The sequence below is a fragment of the Carcharodon carcharias genome, chromosome 18 (genome assembly GCF_017639515.1).
Source record: "Carcharodon carcharias isolate sCarCar2 chromosome 18, sCarCar2.pri, whole genome shotgun sequence".
NCBI lineage: Eukaryota > Metazoa > Chordata > Chondrichthyes > Lamniformes > Lamnidae > Carcharodon > Carcharodon carcharias.
The window spans coordinates 46,743,282-46,767,434 of NC_054484.1; the positions used below are offsets into that span (position 1 = coordinate 46,743,282).

The following is a 24,153-nucleotide window of genomic DNA, read 5'->3' on the forward strand; positions in this document are numbered from 1 at the left end:
TTATCAAAAGACAGAGTTTAGGTGAAGAGAAGGAGGCCTGGAGTGGATACGTGGCAGACTTTGGAGGTGATGGCGCAGGGAAAAGAGGAGGTATGAAAGCAAATTACTATAGATGCTGGAAATCTGAAATGAGAAACAAAAAATGCTGGAAGTACTCAGCAGGTCAGGCAGCATCTGAGGAGAGAAACAGAAATAACGTTTCACATCGATCAGAACTGAGGAAAGATAGAGAAAGAAGAGATATACTGATTTTGTTAATTAAGTAGGACTAGAACTATGCAAGGGCAATTCTGCAGAGTTTGATAATGAAAGAACCATTCGAGGAAGATGCCATACTCAAATGTGTCAGATGTTACAAAGAGGTTGAGAAGGACAAACAAGGATAATGCACTTTAATTGGATTGTAGCGAAGCCTTTCATCAATTTAACTAGGTCTATTCTGGTGCTTTGTCATAGTTATAAATTATACTGGATGAATTTTAACTGGGAGGATATCCAGTAAGGAGAAAGTAGGGCAGGGAGCTGTTCTGTTGGGACAGAGTTCACTTGAACCACATTGAAGCCCGTGTCCTGGAGAAGTGAACAGCTAGAGCTGTAGAGAAGGCTTTAAACTAAATATTGTGGGCGGAGGTTGGGGAAGCTTTCAGGTGAGGGACAATTTAGAAAGTTGAAGAGAAAGGAGAAGGCAGTAGTGCAGGGTAATGATATGGGTAATGACAACTGGAATGTGGCAGCTAGGCACAAATAGAAATAAATGGGTATGATATGATAACCATTACAGAGCTGTGGTTGCAAGGTGAACAAAACTAGGAATCGAATGTTCAAATTTGACATTTTGAAAGGATAGAAAGAAAGGAAAAGGAGATGGGTAGTTCTGGTAATAAAGGATGAGATCAGTACAGTAGTGAGAAAGGACCTTAGCACGGAAGAATCGGTTTGGGTGGAAATAAGAAATAGCAAAGGAAAGAAGTCACTGATGGGAGTAGCTTATAGCACCCCCCTTCCCTCTCATCTTAACAGTAGCTACACTGTAGGGTAGAGTATAAATCAAGAAATAATGGATCTTGTAAGAATGGCAGTACAATAATCATGGGTGTTAATCTTCATATCGAATGGATGAATCAAATTTACAAAGGCAGCCTGTTCAGTATATTCAGGATAGTTTCTTGGAACAGTAAATTCTGTAACCAACCGGTGAACAGGCTATTTCAAGTATGGTAATGCAATGAGACAGGATTAATTAATGATCTCTCAGTAAAAGACCCTCTGGGCTAGAGTTACCATAACAGGAGAGAATTTTAGATTCGGTTTGAAGGTGAGAAACTTGGGTCTGAAACGAGTATCTTTAACACAAATAAAGGCAAATCACAGAAAGCTGGCAGTTCAGAGGGACCTGGGTGCCCTTGTACATGAATCACAAAAAAAAAGCATGCAGGTACAACAAGTCATTAGGAAGGCAAATGGAAAGTTGGCCTTTATTTCAATTGGAATGGAATATAAAAGTAAGGAAGTCTTGTTACAACTGTACAGGGCATTAGTGAGACCACACCTAGAAGACTGAGCACAGTTTTCGTCTTCTTATTTAAAGAGCAGCTATACTTGCTTTGGAGGCAGTTCAGAGAAGGTTCACTAGGTTGATTCCTGGGATGAAGGTGTTGGTTTGAGGAAGGGTTGAGCAGGTTTGGCCTATACTCATTGGAGTTTAGAAGCAAGAGAGGTGATCTTCTTGAAAGATATCAGATTCTGAGGGGGCTTGGTGGAGTTGATGCTCAAAGGATGTTTCCCCTCGAGGAGAAACCTAAACCAAAGGCTGGAATTTTCTGGCCCCTTTGGCATTGGGCATCATGGCAGGCAGGGAGGAGAGATACAATATCGCAAGCAGGCCAAAAATCGGTTTTATGCCATTGTGAAACCGGTTTGCAATCATCCGCTCCACTTGTCAGTGGCGGGCCTGTTTCCTGCCGCCTCATGTCGGGAATCTAATTTCAATATTTTTGCATCTCATTATAAGCCCGGTTCACCAGAATCAACCCCACACGTCAAATTTACTGCCCATATTGGCATGACCTCAGAACGGCATGCTTCAAAACTGCCTTTAAAAGGCATGCAGCTGGTGACCTGAACTTCGAGGGGAAATCGGAAGTGAGTGTACGCATTGTTGCACAGTGCTGGTGAACGTTGCCTATACGACATCAAGGAAGAGGCGCTGTGCATTCATCGGAGGCACAGGCCAATCGCATTTTCTCAGTTAGCTTTCAGTGCGTTGCCGGGGCAAGGGTTCCGGTGGGGTCAGACCAGGGCAGGATAGACAGGGGGCAAGGTAGCACAGACTGAAGGAAGTACATAAGCACATGCCGGGAGGATAGGGGAGTGGAGTGGCGAGGGACGCAGCCACGCACTTGGAAAAGCTTGTCAAAAGTGACCATTCCTCAGCAGCTGAGACCATTCAGCTGCAGCTCCATTGACATGCTTGGAGTCGGGCCTCTGAAGCTTTTCTGCCCACTCAAGCCATGCAAAAGCATGAGAGTGCCACCAAATGCCCCAGAAGGTTTCACCACTGGGCACAGACTGCAAATTAACGTGTGTTTTAGGGGGCAGCAGAGCAATTGGCCAACTGGGCAAGTTGTATAGTCTCCTTGCGAAAGGTGGCCATGGCACAATCACTGGTGGAGACATTCACTGCACCTTGCAATGTCTTTGTTAAGCCTTGGACAAATATCCATCATGGTTCAAGCTAACCGTGCAGCCTTGCAGTGTGGTTTAGGAGAATGCCTGCGCCTGAGCTAAGAGCACAGTATGCAGTACAATGGCCGAAGCTGCCACCAATCAGTCAATTGGAGTATGGCGCAGGTGGGTGGGGTTTTGGACAGCCAGTGAGCGCACTACACACTGGCCATCCAAGTGGTGGCCAGTACTCTCCTACATGCGTGAAAGGTGGCCTTCAGACCTAACCAAGAAAGGTTCTTTGTGCATTTCAACCACGATCAGGAAAGCCAGGAAGCATGAGCACTGGGATTTGCACCGATCTCAGTTTTTCCACGGTGCAGGGTGCCATCGACTGCGCTCATGTGGCACTTAGATCTCAGTGGTAACAAGCAGTCAACTACATCAACCACTATGGCTTACACTCGCTGAATGTCCAGCTGATGTGCGACCACCACAAACATATCCTACAGGACTGTGCATGATTCCCAGGGAGCGTCCACGACTCCTACATCCTTAGCAGGTCTCAGATCCCTGACATCTTCCAGGGTCCACAGAGGGTGCAGGTTTGGCTCCTCGGAGACAAGAGCTATCCACAGAGGACATGGCTGATGACGTCCGTGTGGTGGCTTCAAACTGCAGCAGAGCGACAGTATAATGAGGCTCATGCCAAGACCTGGACTTTGGTGCAGCAAATGTTAGGCATATTGAAAATGAGGTTACAATGCCTCGACAGGTCCGGTGGAGCACTGCAATACAGTCCAACAAGGGGGTCGCATATCATCATCACTTGCTGTGTGCACTAAAACCTGGCACTGCAACTGGGGGCGCTCCTGGCTGAGGAGGAGGTGGAAGAGCTGCACGTCGAAGGGGATGACGGTGATGAGGTCCTCAAAGGCGAGGATGCTGGCGATTAGGCCATTGCACCATCCAGCCAAGGCAGGCATGCTCGGGAAACCCTCATAGCCACAAGATTTGTGGAGGATGATGACGAGATGCAGTAAGGACAGTCTTGACATCCTCACCCTGCATCTGTGAACGTTTGACTCCTGTGTGGCTGATGGCAGCGCACATACCCTCAGTGCTCAGGCTCATGTCATGGAGACACAGCAGAGGCCCTAATAGTTGCCAGATTCCAGGAGGATGATGACGACATGCAGTGAGGACATTCCATAGATCTTCACATAGCCTCTGTGCATGTCTGACTCCTGTTGGCTGAGGGCAGTTTGCTCGCACTCTGTGATCAGGGTCATATCATGGAGATACAGCTTTGAAACTTTACATGCACCTGATTCTTCATCAGCCTTCAGCACCTGTCCCCTCCAGGAGCACAGCATCACCGGTCACAGATACTGAAGAGTTGGGGGCCAGCCCCATTTAAAGGTACTGAGAGCACACAGAGAAAATGACAGAATTCTGTGATGTCTGCTCACGACATTCTGGCAGCAACGACAAGCAGCATCGAGCTGCAGGCATCACTAATGTGTCCAGTGAGTGTGAAGCTGGACCATCACTTTGGTCTGAAGGTTACACACTGCACAGGGAAGAGGCCCTGGACTGAGACACCTGCCTTTATCTTGTGCAGGAACCAAGGTTTCACGTCTGAGTGACATGAACAGTGCTCATCATAACAAGGAGCTATAGACAAGGAGACATTCTTGGGAGTTTATTTATAATAGTGAACATTATGTACAAGCAATTAACACTTACGCCGAGGGTGTGCAACTACATCTTCTTAACATGAAGAGGCTATGGCGTAGTGGTATTATTGCTCATCTAATAATCCAGAGACCCCACGTAATGTTCTGGGGACCCGGGTTTGAAACCTGCCATGGCAAATGACAAAATTTATCCTTCATTTTGTTAATTTAATTTAATTGTTTTAACTCCAAAAGAGTTACATCTTCTTAACCTCCCTGTCTTGGTGTTCCCCTGACATCCACAGCAGAGGTGGAGCCAGCCTGCTAACTGCTGTGCCCTGTCTGTGATGACTTTGGCGGGCATCCTCTGGAGGGCTGAGACCTGGAGGACCCCTGCTTTCGGGGTCCTGCTGTGTGGCATTGGCCCCCTCCTCAGCCTGTTGATCTGGAGCTGCTGGGGTCACAGGAAGAGAGGATTCAGAAGGGCTGGACACTCTTGGAATCACCTGGGTAGAGGGACTTGCTGATCCTCCACCCTTTGGGTACCCAAGGACCCCAGCTGGCTCTTTGAGGAGAAGGGGAAGCTGGAAGAGATCTGGCTGCCCTGCACCCCTCTCACATTGACACTATTGGAGGCCAGCTATGGTGTCAGCGATGGAGTTTGGCCCACGCAACAGTGCAGGGCCAATGTCCTGGACCAAGGTCTCCATGACGGCTGCCATCCTACCAGTGTTGACCTCGGTGCGTTGGCATGCCAGCGCTATCACCTAAGACTGAACGTGGACGGACACCTCCATTATGCCTTGCAATCTGAGGAGCCCAGCAGGAATCCCTTCCTGATCTTCCTGAGCTTGCCTTTCCCGCTCCAGCAACTGAGGTATGACAGAATCCACAGGCTCATCATCTGACACAGACACAGCAGTTTTCTGGACTCCAGCAGTCCTCCAAGAGCAGTAAACCTGGGAAGTCCCTGCCGCCGGCTGCTGTAGATCAGACAGTGCAATGTGCTCACCAAACTGTGACCTTGAGGCTACTCTCGAACTCAGTCCCGTCGAGATGTGTGTCTGCACTGGTGGAGGGTATGGTTGAGCACTGTGACTGATCTTCAATGAGATGTCATCAGATTCTTCTTCTGAGGTGTCTTCGGGGCTTGAGTCGAGGACTTGGCTAGCTGACCCCATTGCCTGCCTCCCAGATGTACCTGCGAAAGCAAGGAGAGATAATTAGCGCATGGCAGGGGACTGTGAAACAGGGGAGCTGACTCAAAGCATGGTTATCTGATGGATGTTGCACTGCTGGATCCACACTTGGTTGAGCACCGCCAACCTCAACGTCAGAACCGGAACGGTCCAGGTCGTCGCTGGCCAGCTGGATGACTCTATTTTCAAAGTCTGCGAGGACCTTGATGTCGGGCATTCCTCTACCAATCTGCGACTTCTCCATTTTGTTGTGTTCCAGCTTGTCCTGCGTGAATAAAGAAGGAGGGGATGTAAGCAGGTGTCTGCCAGGCTAGATAAGAAGGATGCCTGGCATGTGGGGGTGGTTCCATGGATGGGATGAGGACGCGATCCATAGGGCAGATGAAGGTACATGTGAGAGAATGAATGGTGATGTCCCTTGACTGGCAATGAATGAGATCCCTGTGGATGTGTGATGGGTTTGCGAGTGTGTGAGTCGACAGTGATGAGAAGAGTGACTTGTCCTGGCAGACCAGAGGAGATCATTTACCCTCTTTCGGCACTGGGTGGTTTTCCTATTTTGCAGGGTGTTGGCACTGACCACTGCTGCCACAGCCTCCCATGCTGGACTGGTAACCCTCTTTGCCCAGCACAGGGATAGAGGACTTCACGACAGGCCTCACTGCATCCAGTAGCGCCCGAGGGAGGTGTGATTAAATTTGGGGGCAGCATGTTTCCTCCTTTTGGCAGCCATGACTTTCCAGCAGCTTCCTATCCCTTGAAGAGTGCTAACTCTGTGCAGGGGCAGCCTTTAAATATGGCGCCTGGATCACTGAAGGCCTGAAGTGACAGCGCGACGGGCGAATCAGAGGCCGCCCCACCAGTGATCCAGCGTGTTTCCCGGGAATGCATTATTAATGAGTCAGGTTGCGCCAGGAATGGGACGATACAGGGTAAAAATCCACCATTGTGGCTGGTGGTAATAATGTCTTTTTTCCCACCCGCTACTGCACTTAGGGCAGAATCATCCCGTATTTGCACTATGTGGTGCAGTTCCAGAATAAAAGTCCTCCCATTTAAGATGGAGTTCAGAAGGAATTTTTTCTCTCAGAGTGTTGTTAAACTTTGGAATTCTTTACCCCAAAGAGCAGCAGAGACTAAGTCATTGAAGATACTCAAGGCTGAGTTAGACAGTTTGATAAGCAAAGGGGGACATGAAGGAAATTGGAGTTGAGGTGACAGTCAGATCAACCATGATCTTATTGAATGATGGAGCAGGCTTGCGAGGCTGAAAGGCCTACAACTGCTTCTATTTCCTACGTTTGTGTGTTCTCACTGATGGAAGTCCTGTTGGAACTCAAACTTCTGTATTTACAAGTACATAGATTTTTCAGGAAACATTTTTATTTAGATTTATCCCTATTCCTACATGACGAACTAAAGAACAATTGACATTAATATAGGGAAGACAGCAAAGTTTTCAATAGCATGTAAAGCAATCTTAATTGAGCCATAGAGGACTCCAAGCTGTCAGTTTCTCAATTCTGTCAAGCAATTCAGCAACTGCTTCTGGAAAAAGCCACGTTATTTGTGATTATAATGCTAGATTTATCTTGGCATATGGCCAGCTTACTGTGTTTTATAACAATAAAGGCCACTAGTTTAAGCAAAATAAAATCACAGTTCACTTTACAATGTGCATGCAGAAGCAATTACAGTTGAGAATTTTTCCTTAAAGACATTCTAAATAGTGAATGGGAATTGTTATTTATGCTTCGTTAGTCAGCAAGTGAAACTTCCGGAAGCACATCTTTGTAAGATGTGAGTTTTCCATCGATTATTCACTATGCACACTGCATTTGAGTAATAAAGAATACAATTTGACTTCCAGCTGACAATTACTGAACATAAAGTACTGCCATAGCTGTACCTCCAGTGTGAAGTGTCAGCACTGATTAACAAGTTCTGAAATTTAGAGGTATTGTTGCTGTCCCTAATTTTTTTAAATAATTGAACTTGGAGCATAGGTGAACAAAAGTGCACCTGTCATCCTTTCTAATATATGTCAAAATTTATGCAAAGGTGCAGATACAAGCAATTCGATGTATTTCAGCATATAACTCACTAATCTAATGCAAAATCTTCTGGTGCAAATCATTATTAGTTGTTTGTGAAAAGTGGTATTTGCAACCGAATACTTTAATTTTCAGTTTTCAACTTCATGTCTTTTCTTTCTTTGCCTTGTAAGTAAACTCTCCAGTCTCTGAAATTCAGAAGTTGTATCTCTGGAAACTGAATTAGCCAGAGTTGTCAACGCTAGCTAAACCCTAGGTATGATATTTTTGGTTGTATTGCCTCATACCCAAAATATAAATATGGTTTAAAGCTACATTTGTCAGATGGATGACAGTCTGAGATCATCAGTGCTTGCTGACTTAACTAACTGCGCTGATAGTCTTCAGCTGTTGTTCAAGTCACTGAGCACTATCTCCTTGTTATTACAAGAAGAGCTGTTGATAGCCATTCAACTGTTCACCATCATCTCGAAGAGGTGGCAACACAGCAGGAACACTGGGCACTGTCCTAAAAGTGAAAGTACTCTTTCAAAAGTTAAAATTGTTTCTGATAGCCTGCTTAATGACTGTTTACATTTAAATGATGCAGAAGTACTGACCATATAAGAACGTCGGAACAAGAGCAGGCCATCCAGCTCCTCGAGCCCTTTCTGCCATTTAATTAGATAATTAGTGATCCGTATCCCAACTCCATTGACTCATTTCATTCCATATCCCTAAATACCCTTGACTAACAAAAATCTGTCAATCTCAGTTTTGAAATTTTGAATTGATCCTGCCTCAACAGTTTTTAAGGGAGAGAGTTTCAAATTTCTACTACCCTTTTTATGAAGATGTATTCCCTTACATTACCCTTGAACAGCCTAGCTCTAATTTTAAGGTTATGGCCCCTTGTTTAGACCCCATCATCCCCTAATCAGAGAAAACAGTTTCTCCCAACCCTATCAAGTCTTTTAAGCATCATGAGCACCTCAGCCAGATCAATCTTAATCTTCTGAACTGAAGTGAAATTTCTCTGCTTTCAATCCTTTAAAGTGACACTGACAGGAACCAGCATTATGTGTGACTGTGTTTCAATACCACCAGTCTATGTTGAGAAACAGGTGGCACACCATCCTTAAAGATTGGAGGTAACATTTACTTTGGGTTAGATGGATTTCAGCATGGGCACTCATCAAATTTTCAGAATAGTAAAAGCTCCTCTATGTTATATAATTCACAAGAGGTCATTAAAACACATAAATTAGAGGGACATTTCATTTATCCACCATTTTTCTTTTGCCAGAAAATAATGTGGAATAAAGTTGCTTTAGAACAAGACACAGAAACATAGAAAAGTAGAAGCAAGAGTCGGTCATTTGGCCCTTCAAGCCTGCTTTGCCATTCAGTATGATCATGGCTGATACTTTATCTCAAAGCAGTACTCTCCCCATGCCCCGTGATTCCTTTAGAGTCTAGAAATCTATCTATTTCCTCCTTAAATTTATTCAGTGACTTGGCCTCCATAGCCCTCTATGGTAGAGAATTCCACAGATACACCAGCCTGAGTGAAGAAGTTTCTCCTCATCTCAGTCCTAAATGGCCTACCCCGTATCCTGAGACCGCCCAACTGCACCCGCCCCCCCCACCACCCCCCAACCAAACCCCCAGCCAGAGGAAACATCACCCTGGCATCCAGTCAGTCCAGCCCTGTCAGAAATTTATACATTTCAACAAGATCCCCTCTCATTCTTCTAAACTCCAGTAAATACAGGCCTAGTCGGCCCAATCTGTCCTCATACAACAATCCTGCCATCCCAGGAATCAGTCTGTTGAACCTTCGCTGCACTCCCTCTGTGGCAAGTATATCATTTCTTAGATAACGAGAACAAAACTGCGCACAATATTCCAGGTATGGTCTCACCAAGGCCCTGTATAGCTGCAGGAAGACATCCTTGCTCCTGTACTCAAGTCCTCTCACAATGAAAGCCAGCATACCCTTTGCCGCCTTAACTGCTTGCTGCACCTGCATACTTGCTTTCAGTGATTAGTGCACAAGGACACCCAGGTCCCTTTGTACATGAACATTTCCCAATCTATCACCATTTAAATAATACTCTGCCATACTGTTTTTCATCCAAAGTGGAAAACTTCACACTTATCCACATTATACTGCATCTGCCACGTATATGCCCACATGCTCAACTTGTCTAAATCACCTTGAAGCCTCTTTACATTCTCCTTACCACTCACATTCCGACCTATTTTGGTGTCGTCAGCAAACTTGGAAATATTACATTTTGTTCCCTCATCTAAATCATTGATATATGTTGTGAATAGCTGGGGCCCAAGCACTGATCTCTGTGTCACTAGTCACTGCCTGCCATTCCGAAAAAGGCCCATTTATTCCTACTCACTGTTTCCTGTCTGCTAACCAATTCTCAGTCCATGCCAATATATTACTCCAATCCCATGTGCTTTAATTTTGCACACTAACCTGTTATGTGGGACTCTATCAAAAACTTTCTGAAAATCCAAATACACCACATATAATGGTTCTCCCTTATCTATTCTGCTAGTTATGTCCTCAAAACCACTATAGTAGGTTTGTCAAACATGATTTCCATTTCATAAATCCATGTCGACTTTGTCTAATCCCGTTGATATTTTCTAAGCATCCTGTTATCACATCCTTTACAATAGACGCTAGTATTTTCCGAACTACTGATGTTAGGCTAACTGGTCTGTAATCCCTGTTTCTTCCCTCCCTCCTTTTTTAAATAGTGGGGTTACAGTAGCCTTCCTCCAATCTGCTGGGACTGTTCTAGAATCTACAGAATTTTGGAGGATGACAACCAAAGCATCCACTATTTCCATGGCCACCACCTTTAGTACCCTAGGATGTAGACTATCAGGCCCTGGGGATTTATCGGCTTTCAGTCCCATTAAATTTCTCCAGCACTATTTTTTTAGTAATATTAATTTCCTTCAATTCCTCCTCACTAGACCTCTGTTTCCCTCGTACTTCTTGGAAGTTATTTGTGTCTTCTTCCATGAAGACAGAACTAAAGCAGTAGTTACCATATCCTTGTTTTCTATTATAAATTCTCCTGTTTCAGACTGTAAGGGACCTCCATTTGCCTTCACCAATCGTTTTCTTCTTACATACTTATAGAAGCTTTTACAGTCCTCTTTTATGCGAGTCAGTCTGCTCTGGCCTTGTACTAGGGGAATGACGATCCAGTGAAGATTACAGGTCAAGAAAGGCAAATAAGCAGGAAATAAATGAACCATGGTGGACAGGGAGTAAAAAACAAAAAAGGCTGGAAACACTCAGTAAATCTGGCAGCATCTGTGGAGAGAGGAACAGAGTTGATAACTTTTCATCACAGAATCATAGAATTGTTACAGCATAGAGGGAGGCCATTCAGCCCATCATGTCTGCACTGTCTCTCTAAACAAGCAATTCACCGAGTGCCATTCCCTGCTTTCTCCCCGTAACCCTGCACATTCTTCCTTTTCACGTAACAGCCTAATTGCCTTTTGAATGCCTCAATTGAACCTCCCTCCACTATATTCTCAGGCGGTGCATTCTAGATATCAACCACTCACTGCGTGAAAAAGTTTTCCTCATGTTGCTTTTAATTCTTTTGCCAGTTGCTTTAATCCTGTGCCCCCTTGTTCCCGATCCTTTCATGAGCAAGAATAGTTTCTCCCTGTCTATTCTGTCGAGACTCCTCATGATTTTTGAATACCTCTATCAAATCTCCTTCTCAGCCTTCTCCAAGAAAAACAGTGCTAACTTCTCCAATCTATCTTCATAACTGAAAATCCTCAACCCTGGAACCATTCTGCTGAATCTTCTCTGCAATTTCTCCAATGCCTTCACTTCTTTCCAAAAGTGCAGCCTCCAGAGCTTAGCCAAACTCTTGTCATATGTAAGTTCAACATAACCTCCTTCCCCTTGTATGCTTTGACCCTATTAATAAAGCCTAGGATACTGTATGCTTTATTGATCACTTTCTGAACCTGTCCTGCTACCTTCAATGATTTATACACATATACTCATGCTTCTGCACCCACTTTAGAGTTTACCCTACATTCTATATTGCTTCTCCATGTTCTTCCTACCAAAATGAATCACTTCATATTTCTCCGTATTGAACATCATCTGTCACTTGTCTGCACATTCTATCAGCTTGTCTATGTCCTTTTGAAGCCCTAAACTATCCTCCTCACAGTTCACAATGCTTCCAAGGTTCGTATCATCTGCAAATTTTGAAATTGTGCACTGTACACCAAGTTCTAGATCATTAATATATATCAGGAAGAGCAAAGGTCCCAACATTGACCCCTGGGGATCTCCCCAACAAATCCCTCCAGCCCAAAAAACATCCAGTAACCATGATTCTTTGTTTCCTGTCACTCAGTCAATTTCATATTCATGTTGCTATTATCCATTTTATTCCATAAGCTATAACTTTGCTCACAAGTCTGTTTTGCGACACTGTACCATATGCCTTTTAGAAGTCCGTGTATACCACATCAACCCTCTCTGTTACCTCTTCAAAAAAAACCAGCAAGTTAAAACACGATTTTCCCTTAACAAATCCAAACTGACTTTCCTTGATTAACCCATATTTATCCATGTGACTATTAATTTTATCCCAAATTATTGTTTCTAGAAGTTTGCCCACCACAAAGTTAAACAGATTAGCCTGTAGTTGTTGGGATTATCTTTACACTCTTTTTTGAAAAAGGGTGTAACATTTGAAATTGTCCAGTCATCCAGCACCACCCCTGAGTCTAAGAAAAAGTGGAATTATGGCCAGTGCCTCTGCAATTTTCATTCTCATTTCCCTCAGTATCCTTGGATGCATCTCATCCAGTCCTGGTGCCTTATGAACTTTGAATTATAGACAGCTTATTTTACACCTGCTCCTTATCAATTTTAAATGCTCCTAGTGTATACTTAAACTCCTGTTTCACCATGACCTGAATAGTATCTTCTTCCTTGGTAGAGTCAAATACAAAGTGCTCATCTAATACTTCAGCCTTTCCTCTGCCTCCATGCATAAATCCCCTTTTTGGCCTCTATTCGACCCTACTCCTCCTTTTACCACCTTTTCCTATTTATATACCTATAGATGGCTTTGGAGTTCCCTTTTATGTTAGCTGCCAGTCTCTTTTCGTACTCCCTCTTTGCTTCACTTATTTGCGTTTACACTGCCCCCTTGAACTTATATATTCAGCCTGGTTATCCATTGTATTATCCACCTGACATCTGTCATAAAAACACTTTTTCTTCTTCATCTTAATCTCTATCTCTTTTGTCATCCAAGGAGCTCCGGATTTGTTTGTCCTACTGTTCCATTTTGAAGGATTATACTGTACCTTGACTGTGTCTGAACTATCTCTGCATGTAGACCGTTGTTCAGCTATCGATTTTCCTGCCAACCTTTGACTCCAATTTATTCAGCGCAGTTCCATTTTTACCCTACTGAAGTTGGCTTTATCCCCAATCTAGATTACATTATATTATTCTTTGTTCTTCTCCACAGCCAGTTTGAACCTTATGATACAATGATCACTGTCCCCTGTCAGAACTGAGAAAATTTAGAAATGTAACCAGTTTTAAGCAAGTGAAAGGAAGGGGGAAAAATAATAAAAGGGAAGGTCTGTAATGGGAGAGGTTTGGAGAGATTAAATACAAAAGAGTTGGTGATGAAAGATCAAAGAAGTGGTAACGGGACAAGTAAGGAAAAAAAATATACCTGGAGAAGGTGTGGATGACAGAATCATGAACAGCTGCCATCTAAAAGCAAAAAATGGAGAACGCATTCAGATCTTATTTACCTTATGCCAATTTGCTTGTGGTTCAGATCATGATACAGAGATTATTATCTTCATGACTCTTTTTTTAATTTATCCACTAGTTCTCACTAAGCAGAACCTCTTTCTTAGTGCTACCTATGTCATTGATACCTATGTGGACCACAACAGCTGGATCCTTCCCCTCCCACTCCAAGTCCCTCTCCAGCCCTGAGGAGATGTCCTTAACCCTGGCACTGGGCAGGCCAGACAGCCTTCGGGATTCAAGCTCCAAGCTGCAGAGAACAGTATCTATCTCCCTAACTACACTGTTCCATATTATGACTGCTACATTCCTTCTTACTTCCCCAACTTGAATTGCCCCCTGTACCTTGGTTCTGTGGTTCATTTGCTGATCCTCTCTGCAGTTCTGGCTCTCACCCACACAGGCTGCTAGAATCTCCTACCTGTCGGACAAGTACAAGGGCTGAGTCTCCTCCAGTGTTGTCTCCTGGATCCCCATATCTGTCTCACTCATAGTCACATCCTCCTGTCCTTGACCATGAATCAAATCTGAAGTACTTAACCTAAGGTGCATGACTGCCACCTGAATAAGAGTGTCCAGCTAACTTGCTCCCTCCCTGATGCATCACAATATCCAAAGTTCAGACTCCACCTCATGAGTTTTGAGCTAAAGTTCCTAAAGATGCAGACGCTTACTACAGATGTTGCTGTGGATAACAGTGGCATCTACCAGCATCCACATGTGACAGCTACAACACATCACTTGCTCTGTGATCCCTATTCTATTTCATTTACTAATTAGGGATTCAGGCTTTGAAATTTCACTCAAGGATTATTTGTTGTTATATTAAGTAGTTTAACTAATTAAGTTAAAAATTTAATGCAGTACTTATACTTCCCTGATCCACATTTACACCATGCCCTAATGTGGGGAGAAAAAAACGCAAAACTCACCAGCCAATCACCTACTTACTCACCTAATTAATGCCTCCTGACCTCAGTTCTCAGGTCTCACTGTCTCTCATGCTCTCTTAGACTGCTCCTCATCCTGTTAAGGAGCAGAACAGCACCTCCTTTCACTTAACAAATTCCCGAGTTTTCGTTTTACTCATTCACGGGATGTTGGTGTCGCTGGCTGGGTCAGCATTTGTTGCCCATCTCTAGTTGCCCTTGAGAAAGTGGTAGCCTTCTTGAACTGCTGCAGTTCAAATGGTGTAGGTACACCCACAGTGCTGTTAGGAAGGGAGTTCCAGGATTTTGACCCAGTGACAGTGAAGGAACCGCAATATATCTCCAAGTCAGGATGGTGAGTGACTTGGAGGAAAACTTCCAGGTGGTGATGTTCCCTTCCCATCTATCTGCTGCTCTTGTCCTTCTAGATGGCAGTGGTTGTAGGTTTGGAAGGTGCTGTCGAAGGTGCCTTGGTGAATTCCTATGTACTCTTTCAAAGCTATGCTCCATCAAGTTATCCTCCATCTGAGCTCTGGATTTGTTTGCCCTACCGTTCAATTTTGAGGGATTATACTGTACCTTGAATGTGCCTGAACATCTCTCAAGGAAACTAGGGATGGGAAATAAACGCTGGCCCAGCCAAAAGAGCCCACATCCCGTGAATGAATTTTTAAAAATACTAATTACTCTACATTAGCAAAAACGTCCTGTATTTATACTAGTAAGTCAACCGCAGCTAACCAGTTCTATCTAGTCATCTAATTAACTGTGCAGTTGACACTATCAGGCACATTGTTTACCACTACTGCTGCGAAAACAACTAGTTGTTAAGTTAAATGCTACATGCAAAACTTGACAAGATGTAGGAAGAGATGAACCCTAAAAACGCTTGGATCCGAGCTTAGCACTCTGTTGAAGCTATACTCTGTTGAGCTGGCCTCCATGCTAGTCACCACATTGTTTCTATCAACTGATATGGAAATAGGTATACCTGTGTTATTCCAAAATCAATATGCAGCATTCTTGTTAATCTAACTCAGGTATAAATTTAGAGTAACTAAAGAAGTCATGAGAGGCAATATAGTACTCCTGTCGCAATGGCTCACCTTCATCTATGAGTCAAAAGCAAGAGGTATAATTTTAACTCAGTTTGTTGGACCAGAATGGAAGCGATAGCACCCCTAACATTGGAGTGCTATACTTTCCATCTCATTCCTGCTCCTAACACACCCAACACCATTTTGCCTTGTGCCTACAAAATGGCTCATATGTCGGCCTGAACTAGGTAGGGACCTTATTAAGTTATGCAAATCACAGTCCACTGATGCCATTGGACCCACAAGAATAGCATCAGGCTGCTGCCAATCCATCTGTGGTCCATTTCCTCTGCCCGAGGTTCCAATTGCCACCTGGCTCAGTGTAGCAATTGACTAGTTTCCTGCTCTCTCACAGAAGGTGATCTTCAGCAGTGTATTAGTCTGGTGCACCCAGCCTGTTGGTAGAATGATAATGAGTCTCAGCCCTCTAATGAGCTTGAGTACCATCCAGAATGCCTCCCATCCATTGTCTGGCAGTAATTAAATTTGGGTCTAATTAAGCCTGCCAGTTGGTGGAATTATAATTTTTAGCAGATACAAATGAGAAGATCGAGAATTCCATGCTTCCTGTGATGGGGCTTTATTTGGGATCCACTCAATTGGCAGGAGTTTTCACAAGCAAGGAGGGGTAGGTTAGGGTCTGCGTAGAGAGTTAAATCCCTGAAATGTGACTTCAGGTCAGGATCCTGACATCGTCCCACCCTCTTGCAGGTTTCACCTAGGCGGATTTGAAGATGAGCAGGGAACAGCCTTGGAGCTGTCAGGAAGGAAATTAGATTAGGCAAACAGGCAATTAATGTATCTCTGATCCTGCATTCTGACTTCAACCGTCAGCAGATCTATTTTCTGGGCTGTCAGAAACTCGCCAATGATGTCCAGGCAAGCATACATCAAGGAGAGCTTCTTCTGTGAAACTGACAGGCTGGGAAGTTTTTGATCAGTGAAACTGAAGAACCCCACCCATGGCCATGTGAGAGGCTGTTTTTCATAGCACTGCTTCTGAGAGAGTGCTTTCACTGCTTGACAAGTGCTCATCAATTTCTTTGAAGTCACTTCACCTGCCTTACACTTCACTCACCTTCAGTGCACCTTCTCTGCTGTCAGTCTTCAGTGCTATACGGGAGCAGCATATGCAGCTCTACCTTGCACTGTTAATGAAGCAAGAAGAGCAGCAACATCAACACCAGCAGCATCAGCAGTGGTAGTTCCAACATCAGGACCAGCGCCCAACTGCTGCCTTCCCAGACACATGCAGCTCCTCAGGGCAGAGAAGATGGATATTGAGATCCAGCTCCAAGGAGGCGACACCACCAACACAGGGTTCTCAGGCAGATAATCAGCTCCCTTAATATGCCTGAGCACGAGCGCCTGAGGTTCATGCTTTCACAGCTAACGCTGCTGGCATCTGCAGCTTCCTGGAACTAGACCTCCTTCCCAGTGGAGCAGAGGTGTCTGTCACTGGAGGGCCGCACCACTGTCCACTCCAGGTCTTTGACTTTCTCTGAGGTTGTGTGCTTTCTTCTCCTGAAAGGAGAGAAAGCAGGGAGTTATGTGTTAGCAATGGCTTGTGTGGATGGTGACTGTGAGGCATGGGTACAAGAGGGCAATAGGATGAGGATGAGAGTTCAGATAGGGATATGAGATGTCTGGAGAGAGAGGAATAAATGAAGCTGCAATTGTTGTTCTGAGGAGCGCTGAACATAAGAATGCAAGGAAAGGCAGAATGTGAGGCATGTCACCTGCAAGTGCTATACAAATCAGCTTAACCCATTCAAAGTTATGGATTGTCTCGGTGCACTGTCTCCAGGTTGGCAGGACCACAATCCTGCTGTTGACTTAGTTTGGCCACTTCCATCCACACCTGCTTGGTTCGAAAGGCTGTCTTCATGCTTCCATCCTTGGAAAAAATCACCTCACTGCAGTCCCTCAGATCCTTCAGCAGGACCACCAGGTAAGAATGAGAGACATGGGGAGCAGCCTTCCCAGGCTTCCTCTCCATTCCTGTGCCTGCTGCAGTCTCAAAACTCCAGGTGCAGTTGAGCCTTTCTGACTCCCACCCTTTAATTAAGACTTCTTTCTTTAACAGCTCCAGCTCACCATCCTGCCTGTCCTTTCTAACTAGCCGGGAACCCAGAGATTGCAATGGTTTCCTGGCCTGCTAACGATCTCAGGCAGCAGGGAATCAGCCCATTGGAAGATTAAACTTCCAAGGCAGTTCCCACCTAGATCCGTGCGTTAGGACTTCCAAAGGGTCCTGATGCACATGTCCCAGTGCATGTCCCATCTCCGACAATCCAGAGACCAGAAGGTTTAGGCCAATTTATCTACATCATTACACTCCACCAATTTCAAAGTCAGGGAATATCTGATAAAAGTTGAATTGAAAGGTGACAAGCAAAAGGTGAAGGGACCACTAAGATGAACTAAAATTAAAGAAAAAGTAATTAAGGGTAGTAAAAATATTAAACGGATGCAATAAACAATACTGAGAGAATGGCATTGAAAAGAAAACCTCCGGGAGAAGTAAGATCAAAACAAGGACAAATGAGAGAATTAAAGTAAATAAGTGATTTCTAAGAGAGCTTAATTCAAAAGGGTGCAACAAGAGAAGTAAGATTAAAAGAGATGCAGGTAAATGAAGAATAATTAAGATGTATGTTATTAAATGCATTTTTAGTGTTCAAAAATGACAAAACCAGGTTTGATAGATAGACAAAGAGATGCAAAATTTATGAACTGACAATTTAAATTTAAGAAAGGGATTATGGCTTTAGAACCATGGTTTACAAACCCTTTCATTCACAAACCACTTAGGCATAACAAAAGACCCCACAAACCTACTGGCCCTATCCCACCTGCTTTCACTTATTAATTCATGCCAGAAACAAAAGCGTTGACATTTTCATATTATAGATGTTAATACTACAAAAGAACATGTTTATTTGAAACATTCTAATAAGTATTATAAAATCATCACAATAATCTTCTGAGAAACTAGTACTTATCCTACATCAATATTAACCACATAAACTCAAGAGCAGCGTAAGCCTTATTTATAAAACTACATTATTGTTACTTCGGCTTTTGACAATTTGTGCTGTGCACATGAAAGCTATTCCCGTTCTGACAGTTCATGTGTGTGGTGGGGATGATGGTTCTGGCCCATTCTCTTGTATGGCGGCTGTGGTGTTGCGCATCGGTGACTAGCATTTAGCAGCAGCTTACATACTGCCCTCACAGGCCATTAGTGGTCCACGGGTCCCACTTTGAACAAGCACTACTTTAGAGTTCAAGGTACAACAGCTTAAATGCTGAGGAAGAAAATAGGGAGGGATTACTGAGTGTGAGTTGTTGTTTTTCAGTTGGTATCTGAGTCATTGTGGGTCATTGAAAGACCAAGCTAGTGTTAGACCCTGAAGGAGAATCATCAGAGTTTAGAGCTAGATACTTGTAAAATCAGGGTCAAGATTGTCATGAAATAGAGATAACATTGGAGGAAAACTGAATAGATTAACATTGGTAAAAGTGACAGCAAGGTTAAGAAAGCCTGTAAAGGAATTTAAATGAGTTCATAATAATAATGTGACTTACCGGCACCATGTGGGAGTTTCTGGACAGCATTGTAATCCTGGATAATCACATCTGCAGTAAGTGTCTACAACTCGAGGAACTTCAACTCAGAATTGTTGGGTCGGAGTCTGAGCCGCAGATATTGTGGGGCGTCAGGGAATGGGAAAACTAACTGACACTTTATTCCGGAAGGCAGCCACACCCCTTACATTAAGTAGTACTTTAGAGTGGTCAATACCCGGAGGAGGGAGGATGTGATTGCAGGACTGGTACGTAAGGGTATCCAGGATGTAGTGATGGAGGAACCTCAGCCCTTATATTTGTCCAACAGGTACAAGGTACTTGCTGCCTGTTTGGATGAGAGAAAAGACTACAGGGAGGATGGGCAAACAGACCATGGCACCACGGTGCAGGAGGCCATTCAAATGGGGAGTTTTAAAAAATGTGGCAGTGGTAGGGGATAACATAGTCGAGGAAATGGACACTGTTCACTGCAGCTGAGACCAGGAGTTCGGAAGATTGTGTTGCCTGCCCAGTTCCAGGGTTTGTGACATCCCCTCAAAGCTGGAGAAGAACTTGGAGTTGGAGCGGGAGGATCTAGTTGTCATGGCCTTTGTCAGAACCAACCACATAGTTAGAACCATGAGTGAGGTTCTGTGGAGGGAGTTTGAGTAACTGGGCTCTAAAATAATAAACAGAACCTCAAGGGTAATAATCTCTGGCTTACTAAATGAGCTGCATGTCAATTGGCATAGGGTCAAGGAAATTAGAGAATTAAATGCATGGTTTAAGGAGTAGTGTGAGAAGAAAGGGTTTCAATTCATAGTACATGAACACCAGTACTGGGGGTAACATCCCAGCGATTGAGAATTTTAACTGACACTCTTTCACCACAAATTCAAAAGCTTTATTGCCAAAAAGTTAAATCTGAAAGCAATATAGATTGATTTAAAACATACAGTTAACCCCTAGTTAGTCAGACTAACTGATTAGTTCTGATATGACTAGGATCAATCTGCTTCCAGCGGGTCTACTGGGGAAAGAGGGAGCTGTTCCATTGTAATAGACTCCACTTATATCAGGCTGCTATCAGTGAACTGGTGAATCCTATAAACTAAAAGGTGGGGGGGAAGGCAGTGGAGAGGTCAGGGGAAGGAAAATTTAGAAATCTAAAGAAAAAAGTTGAGGCAGTAGAGCAGTATAGCAATTTGGGTAAAGACAAGCAGAATGGGGCAGGCAGGGACAGAGAATTTAATGGTAATAGTGTATCAGTGAATAAAGTCCATGCAAAGACTAGTGCTAAAATAATTGAAGACTCTTTATCTGAATGCACAAAACATTCAGAATAAGATAGATGAACTGTGACAGAAAGAGAGATAATTGGGTTTGACCTAAGCACTATTTCAAAGACATGGTTAAAAAGTGACCAAGGTTGGGAAATAAATATTCCAGGGTACGCAACATTTCAAAAAGACAGGCAAAATGGAAAAGGAGGAGGAAAGACCATATTAGGAAAGGGTGACATTAGTGAGAAGCAATCATGCTCAGAAAATCTGAAAGTAAAATCAGTATGGATGGAGATTTAAGAATAACAAGGGAACGAAAATACTGTTGGGACTAGCTTATAGGCTGCCTAACAGGATTGAGTATTGAGCAATAAATAATCGGAACTTGTGACAAAGACAAAATCTGGCCCACTATGAATGATTACTTTCTCTAAGTATTTTACCATGTAGGACATGCACATCTTGCTCTTCACAAACACAGGTAACCCAGGAAAAATTAATAACTACAATATAACTGTGATATAAGCCTTGCATAGGCTCAACACGATCAAAATGAATAAATCCCCAAGGATAGAGAGTATTTATCCTAGAGCACTAGCAAAGAAGGGGAGAGATTTGTAAGGTAGTGACAGATTATTATGAGGGATTCTCTGGCCGCTGAAAAAGTACCTGTAGATTAAAAACAGACTAATATGATTCCAATTTTTAAAACGTGCAACATAACAGACATGGGCAACCACAGGCCAAGTAATAGCTTTGTAAACAGGAATCAACATGGATTCGGAAGTAGAAAATTTTTCCTGACCTGAGCAAGCGTTATCCGATTGTGGAATGTAATGATGTTGTTGTATATAGTCTTCTAAAAGTTTGTTGAACTTCTGTTTTCAAAGCTATTGCTTTGCAAATCATCTTGAAAGTAACCCATGATAAAGTCACATGTGGAAGGCTATTATTTAGTTATGATAATTTTTGATAAATGTTGGATACAAATCAGAAATCAGATTATGGGTTAAAAAATAATAAGTACTTGTTTGAAGAGTTTTATTTGAGTGGGGTGGAAAAGGAGGTACTTGAGTGAAGTACGTTAGTGATCAGCTGGGACCTACTTGTCTATTTTTTTATCCCTCCATGGAATGTAAGCACCACTGGAAAGGCCAGAATTTATTGCCCATAGTTAATTGCCCTTAGGAGGTGGTGAACTGCCTTTTTGTATTGCTGCAGCTTATGTTGTGTAGATAATCTGTTAGGGAGGGGCTTCCAAGTTTTTGACCCAGCAACAGTGAAGGAAAGGTGATTATAGTTCTAAGGCAGGATGGTGTATGACTTGGAGTGGAGCTTGCGGATGGCAGCTTTCACAAATACTTGTTTCCTTTGCTGTTCCAGGTGGTAGGGATCATGAGTTTGGAAGATGCATTTGAAGGGGAACTTTCAACATCAGTGAATTTAGGCTGAATTTTTCCATGGGCTTTGGGACCCCAATGTCGGGACCAAATGGAGAGCAGTCTTCCTCAAGGTGACCTCTTAGCAGCATGAAGCCTCCAGTTACAATGGCCTGCCTCCATTGAGCTGGTGACCTCCACATGATGTGGGGGGCTGCTCTGCTGCTGGCAAAATAATGGCAAGGCCACAAAATTGTTCCTAATTGAGGCCTTAACAATGCAACTTGGGTGCCTATTTCCATGGAGCGGGTAGCTGACCCACTTCCCAGCCTGCCCCTGGGAAAGTTCCCTGGTGGCAGGAATATGTTGGGGATCCATCCAGCACAGCTTCCCACTATTTTCCCTGCACCCACTGCCATCCTCACCCCCAACCTCCAGGCCTGCAAACCTGGCACATCAGGGCTGGAACATCCATTGTTTGCACTCAGAAATACAATGCAATTTGTTCAAATAAACAGCATTCAAAATCTTCCTTTATAAAAAAAATCAGATTTTGCCTTTGATTTCTTTCACTCCCAAATTATTTTAGTTGACTTTCCTGCCTTTAAAGCATGCTGAGTTGTTTCTTTTCATATGAGGAACATTATATAAACTGTTATTTAATTCTGATCCTTCACTTTCTAGCACAAAAATTCAACAGTTGTAGTTAAAATGGAAGGAAAGGTCATGCTTTTATGTTCTGTGTTTGCCATAGGAACAGAATGTGCTTATACGTTACTCAGTATGCAGAGTGCCGTGGCTGTGATGTGCACATCATTGCTACACTTCCAAGTATGTCGACATAGGGCAGAATTTTATGGCTCTGCCCATCGCTGGGCTCATCTGGTCTTTCCAAAAGTCAATGGACTTTTGGCTGGGCTGCCACATCCCCCCTGGTTGGTCCCACCATAATCTCAAGGAAAATCCATAGAAAATAATAAATCATACCAACTTCAGACATTGGTTTTAAGCAAGATGCAGAAAACTCTTCTGTAATCAAACCTGGAGTACGCTTTCCACATTACAGCTGTGACTACATTTTAAAGATACATTGTTAATTGGGAAGCATCTTGGGATGTTCTAAGGTCATGAAAGGTGCTGCAAAATGTGATGTTTTTTCCTTTCTATTTGTATACTACAAGAGCATGCCAGAGGCTAGGAATCGTGCGACAAGTAACTCACCTCCTGACTCCCCAAAGCCTGTCCACCATCTACAAGGCACAAATCAGGAGTATGGTGGAATACTCCCCACTTGTCTGGTTGAGTGCAGCTCCCACAACACTCAAGGAGTTTGACACCATCCACAACAAAGCAGTCTGCTTGATTGGCACCACATCCACAAACATTCACTCCCTCCATCACCAACACACAGTAGCAGCAGTGTGTACCATCTACAAGATGCACTGCAGGAATTCGCCAAGCCCATGACCACTACCATCTAGAAGGACAAGGGCAGCAGATAGTTGGTAATAGCACCACCTGGAATTGCTCCTCCAAGTCACTCACCATCCTGACTTGGAATAATATCGCTGTTCCTTCACTGCTGCTGGGTCAAAATCCTGGGGCTCCCTTCCTAACAGCACTCTGGGTACCTACACCACATGGGCTGCAGCGGTTCAAAAAGGCAACTCACCACCACCTTCTCAAGGGCAGTTAGGAATGGGCAATAAGTGCTGGCCCAGCCAGCGAAGCCCACATCCCGTGAATGAATTTTAGAAAACTAAAAAAAAAAATATGTGCACTAAATCAAAGTAGCTTTGTAAGTTTCTTCTGAATATTCTATGATGCATTGTGGTGTTGTTGCTGAAATTCCATAGTGTAATTAATTTCTGCAAAACTTATTCATAGTGTAATGTTTACATAGGCAAGAGTAGATTCCTATATATTTTTTATATTTGTGAAAAGTGACCCACTGATATTCCTAGGCTTGGAGAGAGCAGAAAAAAAGATTTCCACCCAAGGTTGCGAGGGAGCCAAAAATTTGATGTGGAACCTGAAGATGGAAATCTGCACCCTTTACAATCCCCGTTGTAGAGTACAGAAATGGGTGGTTCTTTGACTCAACACCTCCTACCTCCACATCAAGGGAGCATGTTTGAGGGAGATCTTGGCTTTTGCTGGAAATTCTGCCCATTACGGCCACAGGGAGCATTAATGATGATACAAAGATTGAAAGTGTTGTCAACTGTGATGAGGGTAGTCGTGAACTTCAAAAAGACAGACATGTTGATGGGTTGGGCAGAAAAATGGCGGATGAGGTTCAATGCAGAGAAATGTGAGGTGATTCATTTTGGTAGGAAGAATGTGGGGAGGCAGTATAAAATAAAGGGAGACACGCTAAAGGAGGTGCAAGAAAAGGGGGACCCTGGTGTATATATAAATAGGTCATTGATGATGGCAGGGTATGTTGAGAGAGCAGTT

General features: G+C 43.6%; 1 protein-coding gene across 4 annotated transcripts in view; it reads left to right on the plus strand.

Annotated features, from left to right (window-relative positions):
• Nucleotides 1–24,153, plus strand: part of cnksr2a (connector enhancer of kinase suppressor of Ras 2a) — a 580,037-nt gene that overhangs the window by 214,329 nt on the left and 341,555 nt on the right. The gene's annotated exons all lie outside the window — the stretch shown is intronic.